Below are 19,278 nucleotides of genomic sequence, written 5' to 3'. Positions count from 1 at the left end.
CCTCACCCTTAGCACACAAACCATATTTCTTCTTGATTTTGAGCCTTGGTCTTGCTTTCCTCAAAGACCTCTTGTTCAGCTTTACTTGAAGATCCTCAACCATACTGGTCAACTCTTGAACTGACCTCTTAAGCTTTTCCACAGAATCCTCTTGAAGTGGGAGCTCAGCTTTTGGAGTTGCCTTATCACTTAACCCTTCTTGACCACCTTTGTCCTTGATAGTAAAAGGCTGGTCATCAATGGTGGGAAGGTTGGTTGGATTGTAGATATTGAACTTCATAACTACATCTTCAGCAATGTTCAAGGTCACAAGACCTTCCTTGACATCAATAACTGCTCCAACAGTAGCTAAGAATGGCCTCCCTAGTAAGATTGGATCTTCAGGCTCCTTGTCCATCTCTATCACCACAAAGTCAGTGTGGATCCTTGCTCTTCCTATCTTGATTGGGACATTCTCTAACCTCCCAACTACCTCTCTATTTGTCCCATCAGCTAGGCACACATGGAGTTTAGTAGATTTGAAGTCAGTTCTCCCAAGCTTTTGAGCTATGGAATATGGCATGACACTTGTTGAAGCTCCCAAATCACAAAGGCATTGATTGTAGTGGAGGTAACTGATTGTGCAAGGCAAGTAGAATGGCCCTGGATCCTTAAGCTTTATTGGAATGATCACTCCTCCGAGGTTCTCAAGATCCTTCTCATCTTGAGCTTCAGCCTTCTTCTTTGACAAATCAAGCAAAAAGTCTTTGTAGAGAGGATATGGATCATACTGTTCCAAGGCAGGTCCTCTCTCCTCTTCTTGGTAAGCAATGGTGATCTCTTGTATGGCCAACACTTCCTCAACAACAGATTCTTCAATCACAACCACTTCCTTCAAATCCTTCTCTTCCTCTTGTTGCTTAGCCATCATCTCCTTTCTCTCAATGATTTCCCTAAGCTCCTTAATCTTTTGTGCTTTGAAACGTCCTGGGAATGGAAGAGGAGGCTTGTAGGCAGGAGGAATGTACTTGGCAGGTTTGTCAGCCTCGGACTGTCCAGCTCGATCGACCACTCGAGCACGCACTCGATCGAGTGGCTGCTCGAGTCCATGGTCGAGCTCAGGTGCGAGCTCCAATTGCTTGTTACAAACATCACTTGGGGCTTCAGTAACTAATGAATTCCCCCAAACTTGAACTGCACTGTCCTCAGTGGCTTCTGCCTCATGAACCTGAATGGCTTTGGCTGTGAACTCCCTTGGATTTTGGACAGCTTTTCCAGGGAGTTGGTTGGGTTTTGGAGCTGAAGAAGAGGCTATGTTACTCTCCATGTACTTAACTGTGGAATTCAGACCCTCAAACTTCATATTCAGATCATTGTATTGAGATGTGAGCCTTTGGTTTAGCTCAGCAAACTGTTTGGCTTCCTCTATCTTCCCTTGTGTTTGACCAATCAACAGCTGTTGTACCATGGCTCTAAGGTTTTGTTCCTGGCCTTGGTTAGTCTGAAACCCTGGTGGGGGACACAACTGGGGCTGGAACACCTGTTGCTGTTGTTTGGGGACATAGTTTTGGTGCTGTTGAGGCTGTTGAGGAGGGTAGACTTGATCTTGTGGGTTGGCCACATTTGTGCTCCTATAGGACAGATTATTGTTCCTAAACCCTCCTTGGTTATAACCCTTGAAACCTCCTTGGTTTTGCATATAGCATAACTCAGCAAACTCATTCTCTCCCTCTTGAACTCGAGGCTCCTCTTCACTAACAAAGTAAATAGACTTTTGCTGACTGAGCAAGATCCTATCAAGCTTTTCATTCACCATTTTCAGATCCTTCTTGTACTTGTCTTCTTGATCAGTTGATGATGACCTTATGGTTCTGTCATATTCTTCATTGTAGTTCCCATCAGACTGTGCAAGGTTCTCTACTAACTCCCAGCCTTCTTCCACATTCTTATTGAGGAAGTTTCCATTGGAGGCTGTATCAAGAAGCATTCTGAACTTGGGAAGCACTCCTCTATACAATGTGCTCAACAAAGACTCCACACTGAAACCATGATGAGGACACTGAGTTTGGTACCCTTTGAACCTCTCCCAAGCTTCACAAAAGCTTTCATTACTCCTTTGAGCAAATCCAGAGATCTCATTCCTTAGTCTTGCTGTCCTAGCATTGGAGAAAAACTTGGCCAAGAAAGCCTTCTTGCATGCATCCCAAGTAGTGATTGCACCAGTAGGGAGAGTCTTTTCCCATAAATGAGCCTTGTCCCCAAGTGAGAAAGGGAACAACCTCAGCTTGAAACCATCTTCACTTACTCCATTGATCTTGGTAAGACCACAGATTCTGTCAAACTCATCAAGATGATCTAGTGGATCCTCCATAGGCAATCCATGGAATTTATTGGCCTGAATCATTGAGATCAATCCACTCTTGATCTCAAAGTTGTTGTTGGCAACAGTTGGTGGCACCAATGTTCCTTGGTCTCTGAACCTGATCCTGTTGATCCATAGCTACTATAACCTCTTGTTGTTGCTGAACAACTCTCCTTTGCTTAGCTCCTAAACTCTTGGTCTTGTTGTTGATGTTGTCAATAGGCCTAAGAAGATTGTCCTTTCCTTTAGACCTTGTGTGCATTAACAGACACAAACGATTTTTGCTAGGCAAGCGACTGAGCACAGGCTCAAGTAGGAGGTCAAGTCGACTGGAAAATGATGGTTATAGAGATCCGGCTTCTGGCTCGAGCAGGTGCTCGATCACGACTCGGTCGAGTGGTGGTCGAGTGACTGGTCGAGTGGTACCTGAAATGGAACTTCAACCCAGAAACAGAAGATTCGAGTACAGCAACCTCACAAGCGTATAAAAGAACTTAATCTTAGACTAATATGGATCCTAAATGTCACAAAAACACACTCAAATGGGCAACGGCGCCAAATTGAAACAAGATTTATATTGTGGTGTGAATGATGATGTATGCAATGGTGAGATATGAATGGAATGATGGATGGGTGTTTCAATTCCCCTTATGCTATTGCAGTACAAGAGGTATCAATCCTAAATGAGTGTTTGTGAACAATTAAGATATGCATATGAATCTAAGTTAAGACAAATGTAAAGATTGTTTGTCACTAACAATCCTAGGAAGAAAATGTAAAATGCAGAAAATAAACTACAAGAGCTAACAACTAGATGCAGATGAAACTGAATGATTGAAACAGTGATAAAGCAAGAACGGAAACAGAGACTACTACTAATGAACTAATGCAAGATAATTAATGAACTGAAAACTAAATGTATGCAACTGGAATGAAACAGGAATGAAACAAGACAAACACAAATCATAGACACAGAGTTCTGGGGATGAACTCGAGCAGCACTCGACCGAGTGTAGGTCGAGTGGATGGTCGAGCTAGACTAGATGCAGAAACAGAGCAATGCAATAAAAACAGAGTAATGCTAAATCCAATCAAACAACAAGCAAGCAACAGGATTAAGACTAAGATTTCAATAAACAAAGAAGGTCCTGAGGATGGATTCATGGGATGGACTAATCATTGTGGTTATCTAACTTGGTCAACAAATCTCAAGCAAACTTTGAGCTAACCTCTAGACATATTAATCTAAGACAAGTTTCTCCCACTCTCATGGTCAAGAAACAATCAAACCTATGCAATTCTAGACTTGTTCTCACACAGTAAAGAATCTACACAAGCAGGCATTAAGCAATACATCTCAAACCAAACAAGACCTCTAATCTCTTAGCAAGCCTAATGGTAAGCTCTAGATCTAGCCTTATCTATGCTTCCTAAACATTGGTGTGATGCTAAGAAGCTTGAAATCAGACTCTACCCTCTCAGATATAGAATCAGCATTAAGATCATCTACCCTAGAAGAGATCTACAACAATCAAGCTTGACCAAGTCACACAAACCACAAGATCAATCCATCCTAACCCATCCTCAAGATCCTAAGGAAACTACTCACAACAATACATGATGATCAAAGTCAAAAACCCAGAAAATATTGAAACTTGCATTATTAGAAAGATTAAACAAAGATCTTTAATATTGATGAAAGGATGAAACTCAAATTCTCAATATCTTGAAAGTTATAGAACCAACAAAATATAAGAATCTAGTCTTCTTTTTTAAGGAAGTACAAGATCTTAAAAATAAAAATGCAAAAGGAATAAAACTAAAAAAAAGTAAAAACTAGGTTTAGGGAATATCTAAAAAGTTGCACACTTTGGTGGCTGCAGGTACAAGGCCTTATATAGGTGAGGAGGTGGAAGCCCTAAAAATAGAAAAAGTCAAAGTAGTCAACGGCTCGGTCAACTCGACCAGTGCTCGGTCGAGTCCATGGTCGAGCTGGCTTCTCTCGTGCACACTCCACTCGGTCGAGTCCATCTACCCACTCGGTCGAGTGCTTGGTCAAGTTGGACTCTGGACCTTGGTTCTTCAGCCTTAACTCTCTTGCTTTCCCTTCAAGATTGCTTCACTTCTCCTCAGGATTGTTTCCATGCTCCTTAAGCTCCAAAATCACCTGTTTATGCATGAAAAGATGCAAATGCAATGCAACTAAACTCTAATGCATGATTAGTCCTAAAGCTACACAATAATGATGAAAATGGCTAGCAAAAGATGCAAAAAATGTGAATAAACTAAGGGAAAACATGGTAAAATATATGAACATCAATGGTTCCCATCTTAACATCAATTACAGCTCCAGCTGTGGCTAAGAATGGTCTCCCCAAGATGAGAGGATCTTATGGCTCTTGATCCATGTTCATGATCACAAAATCAGTTGGAATCCTAGCCTCCCCTATCTTAACTGGAAAATTTTCAATTAATCCAAGCACATCCCTCTTTGATCCATCTGCTAGGCCAATATAGAGATTGTAGGGCTTAAAATGATCATACCCCAACTTCTCAGCAACTGAATATGGCATTAAGCTCACTGAAGCTCCCAAGTCACATAGACACTTGTTGAAGTGCATATAGCTGATGGAACAAGGTAGGTTAAATGTCCCTGGATCTTCAAACTTTGTTGGGATAATAGCTTTCTTAATCTCTTTCAAATCCTTCATGTCTTGATCTTGAGCCTTCTGGTTGGATAATTCAAGAAGCGTGTCCTTGAGGACAGGATATTGAGCATATTTTTCCAAGGGAGGTCCTCTTTCTTCCTCTTTCTTCTCAATGAAAACCTCTTGTTGTATAGCCATCACTTCCTTCTTTTCATTCACTTCCTCTTGTTGCAAAGCCATCATTTCTCTTTTCTCAATAATTTCCATTAGTTCCTTCAGCTTTTGTGCCTTGAAACGTCCTGAGAATGGTAGAGGTGGTTTGTAAGCAGGAGGAATATACCTAGCAGGCTTAACAGCTTCTGTGTCTTCAACTCGATCGGTCACTCGGTCATGTACTCGATCGTGTGTGTGGTTGAGCACCTGGTCGAGTGGTTTCTCTGCTTCAGTCTGCTGAGTAAAACCTTCACTTTAGGCTTCAATTAGTGACGAATCCTCCCCACCTCGAACCTACTGTCCTCAGTGACATCTTCCTCATTGAGATGGATAGCTTTAACAGTGAACTCCCTTGGGTTTTGAATAGCCTGTTCAGTAAGATGGTGTGGCTTAGGAGCTGAAGTAGAGGCAATGGAGCTCTCCATGTACTGGAATGTAGAGGTCAGACTCTCAAGCTTGTTACTCAGGTCATTAGAAAAAGAATTCAACTTGTGGGTCAGCTCTCCAAACTGCCTTGCTTCCTCAATCTGCTTATTGGCTTGCCCAAGCAAAAGTTGTTGCATCATAGCTCTTAAGTCAGGTTCTTGGGCTTGTGAGGTCTGAAACATTGGAGGGTGACACCATTGAGCCTGGAACCCTGGTCGCTGTTGCGTGGGTACATAATGGAACATGCTGCTTTGAAACATGATTACTGACTCGAACTGTCACTTGGTCGAGCACTGGCTCGAGTTGAAGGTCGAGTCGACTGAGATGAGAAGTCTATTTGAATCCGGCTTCTGACTCGATCAAGTACTCGATCACTCACTCGGTCGAGTGGTGGTCGAGTGGGTGGTCGAGCTGGTACCTAAAACTCAATCACAGACAAGCAGGAGAAGAAACGAGATCAGTAGTGAACAAGGGGATTAAGGGACTTAATCTTAGACTAATATAGACCCTAATTGTCACAAATAAACATTCAAATGGGCAACAGCGCCAAATTGAAACTTGTATCTTTCTTGGTGTGTGAAATGGAATGTGAATGAATGATATGATGATAAACAATGGTGAAAGCAAGGTGATTCAATTCCCCTTATGCAATTGTAGTATAAGAGGTGTCAATCCAATCTGAGAGTTTGCAAGTAATCAGGATGTGCATAAATGTCTAAGTCAAGCCAAATGTAAAGGATGTTTGTCACTAACAATCCTATTGCAGAAATGTAAAATGCAGAAAGTAAAAACTACTAAGATAGATGCTAAATGTAAAGAGAACAGACTAATCAAAGCTATGATGAACCAAGAACAGAAATAGAACTATGATAATGCAAGTAATGAACTAATGCAAGACAAGTAATGAACAGGACACTAAGTGAAGGCAGCAGAAATGCAACTAAAATGAAACAGGAAACAAGAAAGGACAACTACAAAGCATAAACAAGAATTCTGGGGATGAACTCGAGCAAGCACTCGATCTAGTGTAGATCGAGTGCAGGGTCAAGCTGGACTAATCCGGAAAACAGAGCAATGCAAGAAAAACAGAGCAATACAAAAGCAAATCAAACAACGATCAAACAACAGGATTTAAGCTAGGAAATCAATAAACAAGAAAGGTCTTGAGGAGGATTCATGGGCTGGACTAATGATTGAGGTCATCTAACTTGGCCGACAAATCTCAAACAACTTGAGCTAATCTCTAGACAATAATTTCTAAGAACATGTTTAATCCACTCTCATGGCAAAAAACAATCAAACTCATATATTTCTAGACTTGTTCTCACAAAGTAAAAAACTTATACAAGCAAGCATTAAGCAATATGTCAAAAATCAAACAAGACTTCTAATCTCTTAGCAAGCCTAATGATAGTCTCTAGATCTAGCCTTATCTATGCTCCTTAGACATTGGTGTGATGCTAAGATGCTTGAGATCAGATCCTACCCTCTCGGTTATAGGACCAGCATTAAGAACATCTAGCCTAGAAGAGATCTACAACAATCAAGCTTGACCAAATCAAACAAACCTCAAACACAACCCAGCCTAACCCATCCTCAACATCCTAAGCAATTACTCACAAGAACACATGATGAACAACAAAGTAATAAACCCAGAAAATACCGAAACTTGCATCAATAGAAAGATAAAGGAAAGATCAACAATATTAAAGAAGGAATCAAACACGAATTCTTAATATCTTGAAAGTTATGGAACCAACAAAATCCAAGAATCTTATGTTTTTCTCCTTCAAAGAGGTACAAGATCTAAAAATAAAAGTGCAAAAGGAATAATTCCCAAAAGGGTAAAAACTAGGTTTTTGACTATCTAAAAAGCTGGACTCCTGGTGGCTGCAGGGTACAAGGCCTTTAAATAGAAAAAGTAGTGTAAGCCCTAAAAATGCTAAAAGACAAAACAGCCAGGCGGCTCGGCCAACTCGACCCGGTGCTCGGTCGAGTGACCAGTCGATTTGGGTTTTCTTGTGCTCCTTCCACTCGGTCGAGTCACTCTCAGCACACGGTCGAGTGTCTGGTCGAGTGGGCAGTCGAGTTGGACTCCGGACCTTGGTTCTCCAGCCTTAACTCCTTTGCTTTTTCCTCATGATTGATTCACTTCTCCTCAGCATTGCTTCCATGCTCCTTAGGCTCCAAAATCACCTGTTTATGCAAGAAAAGATGCAAATGCAATGCAACTACACTCTAATGCAAGAACAATCCTAAAACTATGCAATAATGGTCAAAAAGGATAGCAAATGATGCAAAAGATGTTAATATATTAAGGGAAAACAGGGTAAAATATGTGAACATCAGTGTAGTTGAGGTCTGGTTGGTGACTTTGAGGGGGAGATGGAGGAAACTCGACGATGGGAATTGACTGGCACTCGGTCGAGTGCATGGTCGAGTGGGGGGGTCGAGCTGGGCTGCGAGTGCCAAAACTCTGACCTTGCTGCTGGTAGAACTGGTGCAAGAGTGCTGGATCCATGAAGTACTGGGATGGGAAGGGAGGGTAACCTGGATAGTTTGGATAAGCAGCTGGAGCTGGGAAGCCATAAGGTGTTATGGGCTGGAACTCGGCCGAGTGCATTTGGGGTGCTCGGTCGAGTGGGTGCTCGAGTGACTCGGTCGAGTGCCTTGAAAATTGTTGTTCTCGACTACTTGAACTCCTCTTCCTCTGAATTGGCTCGTACATGGAGGCTCTAGCTGGTTCCACAGGGTTTTCAACTCTTGAAAGTGCTCTAGTTGAGCTACTCCTCCTCAAAGGGCTAGATGGTGTTGGTGAAGAATTTCCACTTTTCAACTCAGCAATCTCCTTCTTTAGGCTCTTGATGGACTTAGCCATATTGCGCACCTTCTTCTTTAGCTTATCAAACTTCTTCCCATGCCACTTGTTCCACCTTTGTAGGAGTGTCAACCTCTTGCTAGTCTCCCTCACTCCTCTACTATCTCTTGGGTTGGGCTCATAATCCTCAAAGTAAAACTGCTCCTCCCCATCAGCCATTTGCACATCTCCGGCTTCATCAACTCTAACTTGAACTATCCCATCAAACAAGAACACATCAGCTGGCCAAAAGTCAATGTTTGCTCCTTCTTGAATGGTGGTGAGCTCTTGGTTATGTAAGATCAACTGTTTTTTCCCAACTGTTGGAAGCTCAAAGTTGAAAATGTGATTTCCTTGATGCATTTCCTTGGCCAATATGAGAGCAGAGGTGAGGTAGCTTGAGTCAATCGATCTTGGCAAAACCTTCTCTCCTCTAAGTGGGACCTTGGCAGCTTGTAGTATTGGAGTGATGATGCCTCCAATGGCTAAGGCTCCTCTTGACCCTTTGTTTTGTAGCTTGCCTACCCAACTTCTCAAATATATCATGTGGTCAATGAGCACCATTGCAAGGTCAGTCTCCACAGTGGTCCCAAGAATGATGGTTCCATCTCTTGCCTTAAGGATGATTCCATTGAGAGCCATATCAATCATCTTGAGCTCACCCTCATTGAGATTTTCAGTTTCCTTCCTAGCAAAGAAGGTGTTTGCTAAGGCCTTGTGGAAGTACCTTAGGACTGGGCTTCTTATCTTTGAACTCTTGGTCTTGTAGGATGAGTAAGTGATGTTGTCTCCAATGGTTTCCCAAACAGCAAAGAGCTCTTCTCTTGGTATCATTATGCTCCTATTACTCCAAACTTCAAAGCCAAAGATATTGGCTATCTTCTTCATTGGAAGCTCATACTTCTTCCCCTTGATAGTAAAGGCAATCTGACCAGCTCCCAACTCATCATCCTTCCTTGCATATGTGTGCAACTTGACTGTGGCTAGAAACTCACAACTTTCTTCCTTATAACCCTCCATGCAAAGCCCCATGAACTTGGTTAAGTTGCTCTTTTCAAAAAGATATTCCACATCTTCATCAATGGCTAGCTTCTCCATGGTTTCCTTGTGTGGATATCTAGTCCCCAGGAACTCCATTCTCATGAAGGCTTCATAAAGTTGCCTCTTTGTCAAACCACAAGATTCTGCTTCTCCATCATCCTCTCCCTCTTCTTCTTCATCTTTTTGTTCACTCTCACTCTCAACCTCCTCTTGTTCAATCTCAACTGCTGGCCTCTTCCCTTTGGTCTTGTTTCTCCTCATGAATTCCATAAGACTTGGCTCTCTTTCTTCTTCACTTTCAGTCCTCTCAGGATCTTCCTCAGCTGACTGGTTCCTTGAACTCGGCATCTGACTCGACCTACCACTCAGACGACCACTCGGACGACCACTCGGTCGAGTGCTTGCTCGAGTGGGTCGTCGAGTGGTTCTTCCAGTTTCTCCTCTTGATTCATGACTAGCATCACGACGATCCATGTAGCTTTCAGCCGCTTGTTGAGAGTTCCTAGTAATCCTTGAAGACATTTTCGAATAGAAATGAGAGGAATATACTCAAAGCTTAAAGTTAATAGGTTAGTGACCCAAAAACTAAAAAAAAGCTAAGCTTGAGCAAAAAGATGAACTTTGAGAGAGATTTTAAACTTGAATTTAATTGTTTTGAGCAAAATGAGAGAGTGTGAGAGATACATGATCGAATCAAGCTCTATTTAAATAAGCTAAGGGGACAAGGTGACAAAAGTGGAGCGTCCATACCATTCAAAATTAGAAATGGGAATCTTTGACCTGCTTTTTGCTGCCACTCGACCCCACACTCGACCAGCACGTGGTCGAGCTCCGTGAACAAAGTTTGAAAATCCAAATTTTTCTTCTTTTTCTTCCCTCCACTCGATCATTCTAGAGAAATGGGAATCGAGTGGTCCTTAGTTCTTTGCCAAGTCGGTCGAGTACCTCTCGTGGGCTGGTCTAGTAGGCTTGCGAGTCTACTTCTCCAAGTCCAAATCTCTCCATACCCATCTACACTTTCATTGAAAGGCCTGTCCAACACAAACATAAAAGAAAACACATCAAAAGTACAAGGAAAATAAAGCTTATTAACAAAGGATACCTTAGGGACTTCCTCCCTAGTGAGCTTGTTTAGAGTCACTAAGCTTGACTTTGGTTGCCTTCTTAGGCTTTGTTTAGATACCAAGGAGGTGATGGAATCCTCCCTGGCACTTCTTGATCACTGTGAGTCTGATCCTTGATCACCTCACCCTTAACACACAAACCATATTTCTTCTTGATTTTGAGCTTTGGTCTTGCTTTCCTCAAAGACCTCTTGTTTAGCTTGAATTCGAGATCCTTAACCATACCAGTCAACTCTTGAACTGACCTCTTAAGCTTTTCCACAGAATCTTCTTGAAGAGAGAGATTGTCCTTTGGAGTTGCCACTTCACTTAAACCTTCATGACCACCTTTTTCCTTGATAGTAAAAGGTTGATCATCAATGTTAGGAAGGTTGGTTGGGTTATAGATGTTAAACTTCATAGCTATACCCTCAACAATGTTCAAGGTCACAAGACCTTCCTTAACATCAATAACAGCTCCAACTGTGGCTAAGAATGGCCTCCCAAGAATGATAGGACCTTCAGGTTCCTTGTCCATCTCCAATACCACAAAATCTGTATGAACCCTTGCTCTTCCTATCTTGACTGGAATATTCTCCAACTTGCCAACCACATCTCTGTTTGAACCATCAACTAGGCATATATGAAGGTTGGTGGACTTGAAGTCAGTGTGCCCAAGCATTTGTGCTATAGAATAGGGCATCACACTAATAGATGCTCCCAAGTCACATAAGCACTCGTTGTAGTGAAGATAGCTAAGTGTGCAAGGCAGATAGAATGGACCTGGATCCTTATGCTTAATTGGGATGATAACTCCTCCAAGGTCTTCAAGATCCTTCTCATCTTGAGCTTGAGCCTTCTTCTTTGACAAATCAAGCAAAAAATCCTTATAGAGAGGATATGGATCATACTGTTCCAAGGCAGGTCCTCTCTCTTCTTCTTGGTAAGCAATGATAACCTCTTTTATGGCCATCACTTCCTTTTTCTCAATCACAACTTCTTCCTTCAAAGCTTGCACTTCCTCTTGTTGCAAATCCATCATTTATTTTTTCTCAATGATCTCCCTTAGTTCCTTAAGCTTTTGTGCCTTGAAACGCCCTGGGAATGGTAGTGGAGGCTTGTTAGCAGGAGGGATGTACTTAGCAGGCTTGACAGCTTCTGACTCTTCAGCTCGATCGACCACTCGAACACTCACTCGGTCAAGTGCTTGCTCGAGCACCTGGTCGAGTGCAATACCGGATTCAGTCTGCTTTGCACAAACTTCACTCTGAGCTTCAAGAAATGACCAATCCTCCCCAACTTGAACTTCACTGTCCTCAGTGACTTCTCCTTCAAATATATGAATGGCTTTGGCAGTAAACTCCCATGGGTTTTGAACTGCTTTTCCAGGGAGTTGGTTGGGCTTAGGAGCTAAAGTAGAGGCAAGGTTCCTCTCCATAAACTTCACTCTAGAGTTGAGACCTTCAAACTTCATGTTCAGATCATTGTACTGGGATGTGAGCCTTTGGTTCAACTCAGCAAACTGTTTGGCTTCCTTAATCTTTCCATTGGTTTGCCCAATCAACAGTTGTTGTATCATTTCTCTTAGGTCTTGTTCCTGGCTTTGGTTAGTCTGAAACCCTGGTGGGGGACACAATTGGGGCTGGAACACTTGTTGCTGCTGCTCTGGTGCATAGTTGTTCTGTTGTTGAGGCTGAGGAGGTGGATAGACTTGGTCTTGAGGGTTGGCTATATTGGTGCTCCTATAAGAGAGGTTGTTCTGCTTGAATCCTCCACCTTGGTTGTAGCCTTTGTATCCTCCTCCTTGGTTCTGTATATAACACAACTCAGCAAACTCCCTATCTCCTTCTTGGACTGGAGGTTCTTATTCACCAATGAAGTGAATGGTTTTTGATTGGCTTAGGAGAATCTTGTCAAGCTTCTCATTGACCATCTTTAAATCCTGCTTGTATTTGTCCTCTTGATCAGTAGAGGTGATCCTTATGGTTCTATCACAATCTTCATTATAATTACCATCTGATTGAGCAAGATTCTCTACCAACTCCCAGCCTTCTTCCACATTCTTGTTGAGAAAGTTTCCATTGGAGGTTGTATCAAGTAGCATTCTAATCTTGGGTAGAACTCCTCTGTACAAAGTGCTGAGCGAAGACTCATTGCTGAATCCATGGTGGGGACACTGAGTTTGGAATCCTTTTAATCTCTCCCATGCCTCACAAAAACTTTCATTATTTCTCTGTGCAAAACCTGAGATTTCATTCCTCAACCTAGCAGTCCTTGCATTGGAGAAGAACTTGGCCAGAAAAGCTTTCTTGCATGCATCCCATGTGGTTATTGCTCCAGTAGGAAGAGTCTTCTCCCAGAGATGAGCTTTGTCTCCAAAGGAAAATGGGAATAGCCTTAACTTGAAGCCATCTTCACTCACTCCATTGATTTTTGTGAGTCCACATATCCTGTCAAACTCATCAAGGTGATCTAGAGGATCCTCCATTGGTAACCTATGAAATTTGTTGGCTTGTATCATGGAGATCAATCCACTCTTGATTTCATAATTATTATTGGCAACTGCAGGAGGCACAATACCAGCTCTTTGGTTGTGTGTGTTAGGTGCATCCCCAGCACCAATGTTCCTTGCCCTTGGAGCTTGTTGATCTTGTTGCTCCATTAGCATTTGTTGTTCTTGTTCCTGATTGATTCTTGTTCTCTGCTGTCTCAGGTCCCTTGGTGGTCGGTTGATGTGATCAAGGAGTCTCTGAAGATTGTGATGACCCTTGGATCTTGTTTGCATCAACAGACTCGAGTACAGACTCGGACCGACACTCGGTCGAGCGCAGGCTCGAGTGGAAGGTCGAGTCGATTGGGAGGTGAGGTCTATTTGTATCCGGCTTCTGACTCGATCACGAACTCGAGCACTCACTCGGTCAAGTGGCGGTCGAGTTGAAGGTCGAGTTGGTACCTGAAACTCAATCACAAACAAGCAGTAGAAGAATCGAGATCAGTAGCGAACAAGGGGATAAAGGAACTTAATCTTAGACTAATATAGACCCTAATTGTCACAAATAAACACTCAAATGAGCAACGGCGCCAAACAGCGCCAAATTGAAACTTGTATCTTTCTTGTGTGTGTGTGATGGTGATGAACAATGGTGAAAGCAAGATGTTTCAATTCCCCTTATGCTGTAGTAGTACAAGAGGTGTCAATCCAATCTGAGAGTTTGCAAGCAATCAGGATTTGCATAAATGTCTAAGTCAAGCCAAATGTAAAGGATGTTTGTCACTAACAATCCTATTGATGAAATGTAAAATGCAGAAAGTAAAAACTACTAAGATAAATGCTAAATGTAAAGAGAACAGACTAATCAAAGCTATGATGAACCAAGAACAGAAATAGAACTATGATAATGCAAGTAATGAACTAATGCAAGACAAGTAATGAACAGGACACTAAGTGAATGCAGCAGAAATGCAACTAAAATGAAACAGGAAACAAGACAGGACAACTACAAAGCATAAACAAGAATTCTGGGGATGAACTCGAGCATCCACTCGATCGAGTGTAGATCGAGTGCAGGGTCGAGCTGGACAAATCCGGAAAACAGAGCAATGCAAGAAAAATAGAGCAATACAAAAGCAAATCAAACAACAGGATTTAAGCTAGGAAATCAATAAACAAGGACGGTCTTGAGGAGGGATTCATGGGCTGGACTAATGATTGAGGTCATTGAGTAATACCTCGAGCTGTTCATATCTCATTTGCTTACTCGATCACCCCACTTGATCCTGTACTCGACTGCTTGCATCGAGTGCTTAGGTCGTGTGGTTTCTTTGTTTATATTCCTTTCTTTTATTTATTTTAGGACTGTTAGAACAAAAACCCTATCTGTTTGGCTTGACTTGTATTGTCCTGATCATATCCTTCCTGCTATCAATAAACAACCATTTGGATTGATACCCTTTGTACTACAACTTCATAGGGAATTGATACCTTGGGTGAAAACCCAACTATCAATTTGGCGTCGTTGCCATTTGGTTGATTTCATTTTGCTACGTTTAGGATTTCAGCACCTGTTAGATCAAGTTCTTTTGTTTATATTTGGTTCGGATACTGACTTGTTTGCTTTCGCATCGTTTGTTTTGAATCTCAGGTACAACCTGAGCACCCACCCGACCCGTCACTCGATCACCTGGATCGAGTTGATCCTCGTGTACACAATCGGACAACTACCTGTGCATGCAAACACGATCCAGACGTAGCCAGAACCTGAGTCCTTTCATCGACAACATCGACAGATCTACGCTGCTCAGACAACAACAAGTTCAACCAAAACCATCAATCATTGAGGAGACGATGAATAATCAGAACGATCCACCAGCTCCTCAAGCAAGGACCAATATAGGAGCAGGAGATGCTCCAACTACTCACACCAAAGGAATGGCATTCTACCACCAGCTGTGCAGAACAACAATTTTGAGATCAAGAGTAGTCTTATCGAGATGATACAGAGTAATAAGTTTCATGGATTGCCAATGGAGGACCCATTGGATCATCTGGATGAATTTGATAGGCTCTGTAGCCTCACTAAGATCAATGGAGTCATCTAACTTGGCCAACAAATCTCAAACAACTTGAGCTAATCTCTAGACAATAATTTCTAAGAACATGTTTAATCCACTCTCATGGCAAAAAACAATCAAACTCATATATTTCTAGACTTGTTCTCACAAAGTAAAGAACCTATACAAGCAAGCATTAAGCAATATGTCAAAAATCAAACAAGACTTCTAATCTCTTAGCATGCCTAATGATAGTCTCTAGATCTAGCCTTATCAATGCTCCTTAGACATTGGTGTGATGCTAAGATGCTTGAGATCAGATCCTACCCTCTCGGTTATAGGACCAGCATTAAGAACATCTAGCCTAGAAGAGATCTACAACAATCAAGCTTGACCAAATCAAACAAACCTCAAACACAACCCAGCCTAACCCATCCTCAAGATCCTAAGCAACTACTCACAAGAACACATGATGAACAACAAAGTAATAAACCTAGAAAATACCAAAACTTGCATCAATAGAAAGATAAAGGAAAGATCTACAATATTGAAGAAGGAATCAAACAGGAATTCTTAATATCTTGAAAGTTATGGAACCAACAAAATCCAAGAATCTTATGTTTTTCTCCTTCAAGGAGGTACAAGATCTAAAAATAAAAGTGCAAAAGGAATAATTCCCAAAAGGGTAAAAACTAGGTTTTTTACTATCTAAAAAGCTGGACTCCTGGTGGCTGTAGGGTACAAGGCCTTTAAATAGAAAAAGTAGTGGAAGCCCTAAAAATGCTAAAAGACAAAACAACCAGGCGGCTCGGCCAACTCTACCCGGTGCTCGGTCGAGTGACCGGTCGAGTTGGGTTTTCTCATGCTCCTTCCACTCGGTCGAGTCACTCTCAGCACACGGTCGAGTGTCTGGTCGAGTGGGCAGTCGAGTTGGACTCCAGACCTTGGTTCTCCAGCCTTAACTCCTTTGCTTTCTCCTCATGATTGCTTCACTTCTCCTCAACATTGCTTTCATGCTCCTTAGGCTCCAAAATCACCAGTTTATGTTAACTACATCAACAACCAAGGAGGTTACAATAGAGGGTACAACAACGTCAAGTCAAATCCGAATCTGTCTTATCTGAACCCGAATGTTGCCAATCCTCAGGACCAAACTTACCCATCTGCAGTTCAAGGGAACCTGGTCTAACAGAAGCCTTTTGTCCAGTACAACCCAGGCTATGCACCTAAGCAGCAGTACTCTGGGACCTACAACCAACCACCTGGATTCCAACAACAAGGTCAGCGGAACCAATCACAAGAAGCTGAATTACGCGGTCTCATTCAACAATTGATTCAGAATCCGGCTACAGCATCTATGGACATCGCCGAAACGGTTCGCAGAGATGAGCAACAAAATCGACTCAGGATACAATGATCTGAACGCCAAGTACGAATCACTCAACACTAAGTTTAGATACCTAGAAGGCCACCATAACAACCAACCAGCTCCAAAGATTAACCAACTCCCAGGTAAGGCTGTTCAAAACCCCAAAGATTATGCCACTGCTCAAGCCATCTTCCTTGATGATGACTATGAGGACTACCTCACTGGGGACAGTGACGAATCAAGATGAGGAGGATGTGGAACACCCGATGAAAAATGAGGCCAAGTACTATATATTCGAGTATGAACCCGAGCCTTCACTCGAGGAGCCTGATCGAGTTAATGATCGAGCACTGGTTCGAGGATCACAAACTGAAGAACAACCCGAAGTGGAACCCGATGACCTACACGATGGTGGTGATCGGATGATGCATCGAGTAGATGTTGAGAAGCGAGATCAGCCTCAACCACCTGCAACAGCAGGAGGGGAGTTAGAGGAAAGGGTCAACGCTGCGCTTGACATCCAGCTGGAGGCGCTTGCAGAGAGAATGGCTAAGCGTAAAGCTCCACCACCTAAACTTTTGCCACCACACGAGCTTCAGGAGGAAATTGCCAAGGAGACAGCTCGATTGGAGGATGAGGTTAAGGAAGCTGTCAAAGAAATTGGGTTTGAGATTCTCATAAGTGGAGTGTGCCTGGATCCTGAGCTGCGAATTGAGGAAAAACTGGGAGATCCTGGCTCTTTCACCTTGCCATGTTCGATAGGACTTCGGATCTTCAAGAACTGTTTGTGCGACCTTGGAGCTTCAGTTAGCATTATGCTGCTGTCTGTTGCCAACAAGATGGGATTCACTGATTTTAAACCAAGTAATCTGTTTTTGGTTCTGGCTGATAGAACAGTGAGGCATCCGATTGGGATCCTGGAAAATCTGCCTCTCCGTATTGGAAGAGTGGAAGTACCTACCGACTTCATGATCCTAGATATGGACAAGGAATCAGACGATCCACTGATTCTAGGGAGACCATTCTTAGCAATAGTTGGTGTTGTGATCGAGGTGAAACAAGGTAATATCAGAATAGAACATGGTGAGCATTTCAAGATGGAGTTCAACGTGAAGAAAGGGATTAAGAGGCCAACCATTGATGGTCAAGATTTTTCTACTAAGACCAAACAAAGGAAGGTGCAACATCTTGAAGTGGTCAACACCACATTTGCCTTAGAACCTGGATAAAACCTGGAAAATCTGTTGAACCAGCCTGCTACAGTGGAGAGGATTCCAGAACCTCTTCCACATGGACCCCATGCTTAAGGAGCATGAAGAGTCAAGCTTAGTGAATTTAAACAAGCTCACTTGGGAGGAAGTCCCAAAGGTATCTTTTGTTTTGTTTTAATTTTGATTTATTTGTTTTATCTTATTTTTCTATTTTTGAATTTTCGAAAAAAAAAATGGAAAAATTGAAAAGAGGAAATTGGGGAATCCAAGGATCAACCCGACACCGTACTCGACACGCCTGATCGTGTCCCTGCTCGGGTGGCGAGTGGAGTCTGAATTCCACAAGGAAGCCCACTCTCGGTGAAGCCCACTGATGTCACTATATTTTACCATATTTTAGACCTTGTTTAGTTCATGTTTTTCATCATATAAAAGTGATTCCTTAAGTTTTATAGCCATTTCTGTCCAAATATGCACTTAGGATGTTTAGAAGCATGCACTGCATACATTTGTGCATTTGGAGTATTATTAGGTGTTGTGGAGCTCTAAAAGGGTAAGGAAGAACTTTGTGTTATTTCTGGAGCTAAACAAGAGGATTGGATGTATCAGGAAGGGAAAATAAGGCACTCGACCATACCAGTCGAGCAGGCACACGGTAGAGTACATTGTCGGATTCATAACGAGCTCCTCAAAGATCCATTCAAATGAAGATCTTCTGTTGCGATTCAGCTTCAGCCGTCTTCACGAGAGTTGTATTAAATTGAGTTATCTTTCCAATGCCGGTGGTTTCAAGTCAATCGGAGGTTTAGTTACAGAGTTATCCCGATTTTACTGAACAGATATCATCCCAGATCGAGGACTCGACCGTTGGAAGAAGCAGTAGAAGAGGTCACTCGACCATGCACTCAACCGAGCACATGGTCGAGTTGTGAGCCTCCTCTCTATTTTGTCCTCTAGCCATTTTAGGGCTTCCCTTCCTTCTTATATAAACCTATTGTACTCTATGGCCGCGAAGAGAGCCACTTTACAGAGGAAAAATATCTAAACCTAGTTTTTACCCTTTTGGGGATTGTCTACTTTTTCTTTTCTTTTTGCTTAGATCATTAGCCACTTTTTTACTAAAAACCAAGAAATCTTTGATACTTGTTGGTTCCACAACTTTCTAAGTATTGAGAATTTGAGTTTGATTTCTTCTTCAATATTGTAGATCTTCATCTCATCTATCTAATCATGCAAGTTTCATTAATTTCTAGGTTTATGACTTTGTTCATCATGTTTTGTGATTCTTAGTAGTGTGTAGAGATCTTAAGGATGGATTAGGCTGGATAAAGGTTATGGGTGTTTAGATTGATCAAGCTTGTTTGTTATATATCTCTTCTGGATTAGATATGCTCTATGCTATCCTTATACTGAGAGGGAGAGGATAGATCGCAGGCTTCTTAACATCACACCAATTTTTAAGTTGCTAGATAAGGCTAATGCTGGAGATTATCATGAAGCATGCTAAGAGATTAGATG

General features: G+C 42.2%; 2 non-coding genes across 2 annotated transcripts; both read left to right on the top strand.

Moving 5' to 3' along the window:
- The first annotated feature begins 2,021 nt into the window (after nt 1-2,021).
- LOC147950088 (small nucleolar RNA R71) lies at nt 2,022-2,128 on the top strand. Its single transcript, XR_015565725.1, has one exon. It is a non-coding gene; the product is annotated as a small nucleolar RNA R71 (small nucleolar RNA).
- Nucleotides 2,129-12,788: 10,660 nt separating this feature from the next.
- LOC147950087 (small nucleolar RNA R71) lies at nt 12,789-12,895 on the top strand. Its single transcript, XR_015565342.1, has one exon. It is a non-coding gene; the product is annotated as a small nucleolar RNA R71 (small nucleolar RNA).
- Nucleotides 12,896-19,278: the final 6,383 nt, after the last annotated feature.

The sequence above is a fragment of the Camelina sativa genome, chromosome 1 (genome assembly GCF_030686135.1).
Source record: "Camelina sativa cultivar CO46 ecotype springtype chromosome 1, ASM3068613v1".
NCBI lineage: Eukaryota > Viridiplantae > Streptophyta > Magnoliopsida > Brassicales > Brassicaceae > Camelina > Camelina sativa.
This window is presented reverse-complemented; position numbering and strand designations above follow the sequence as displayed.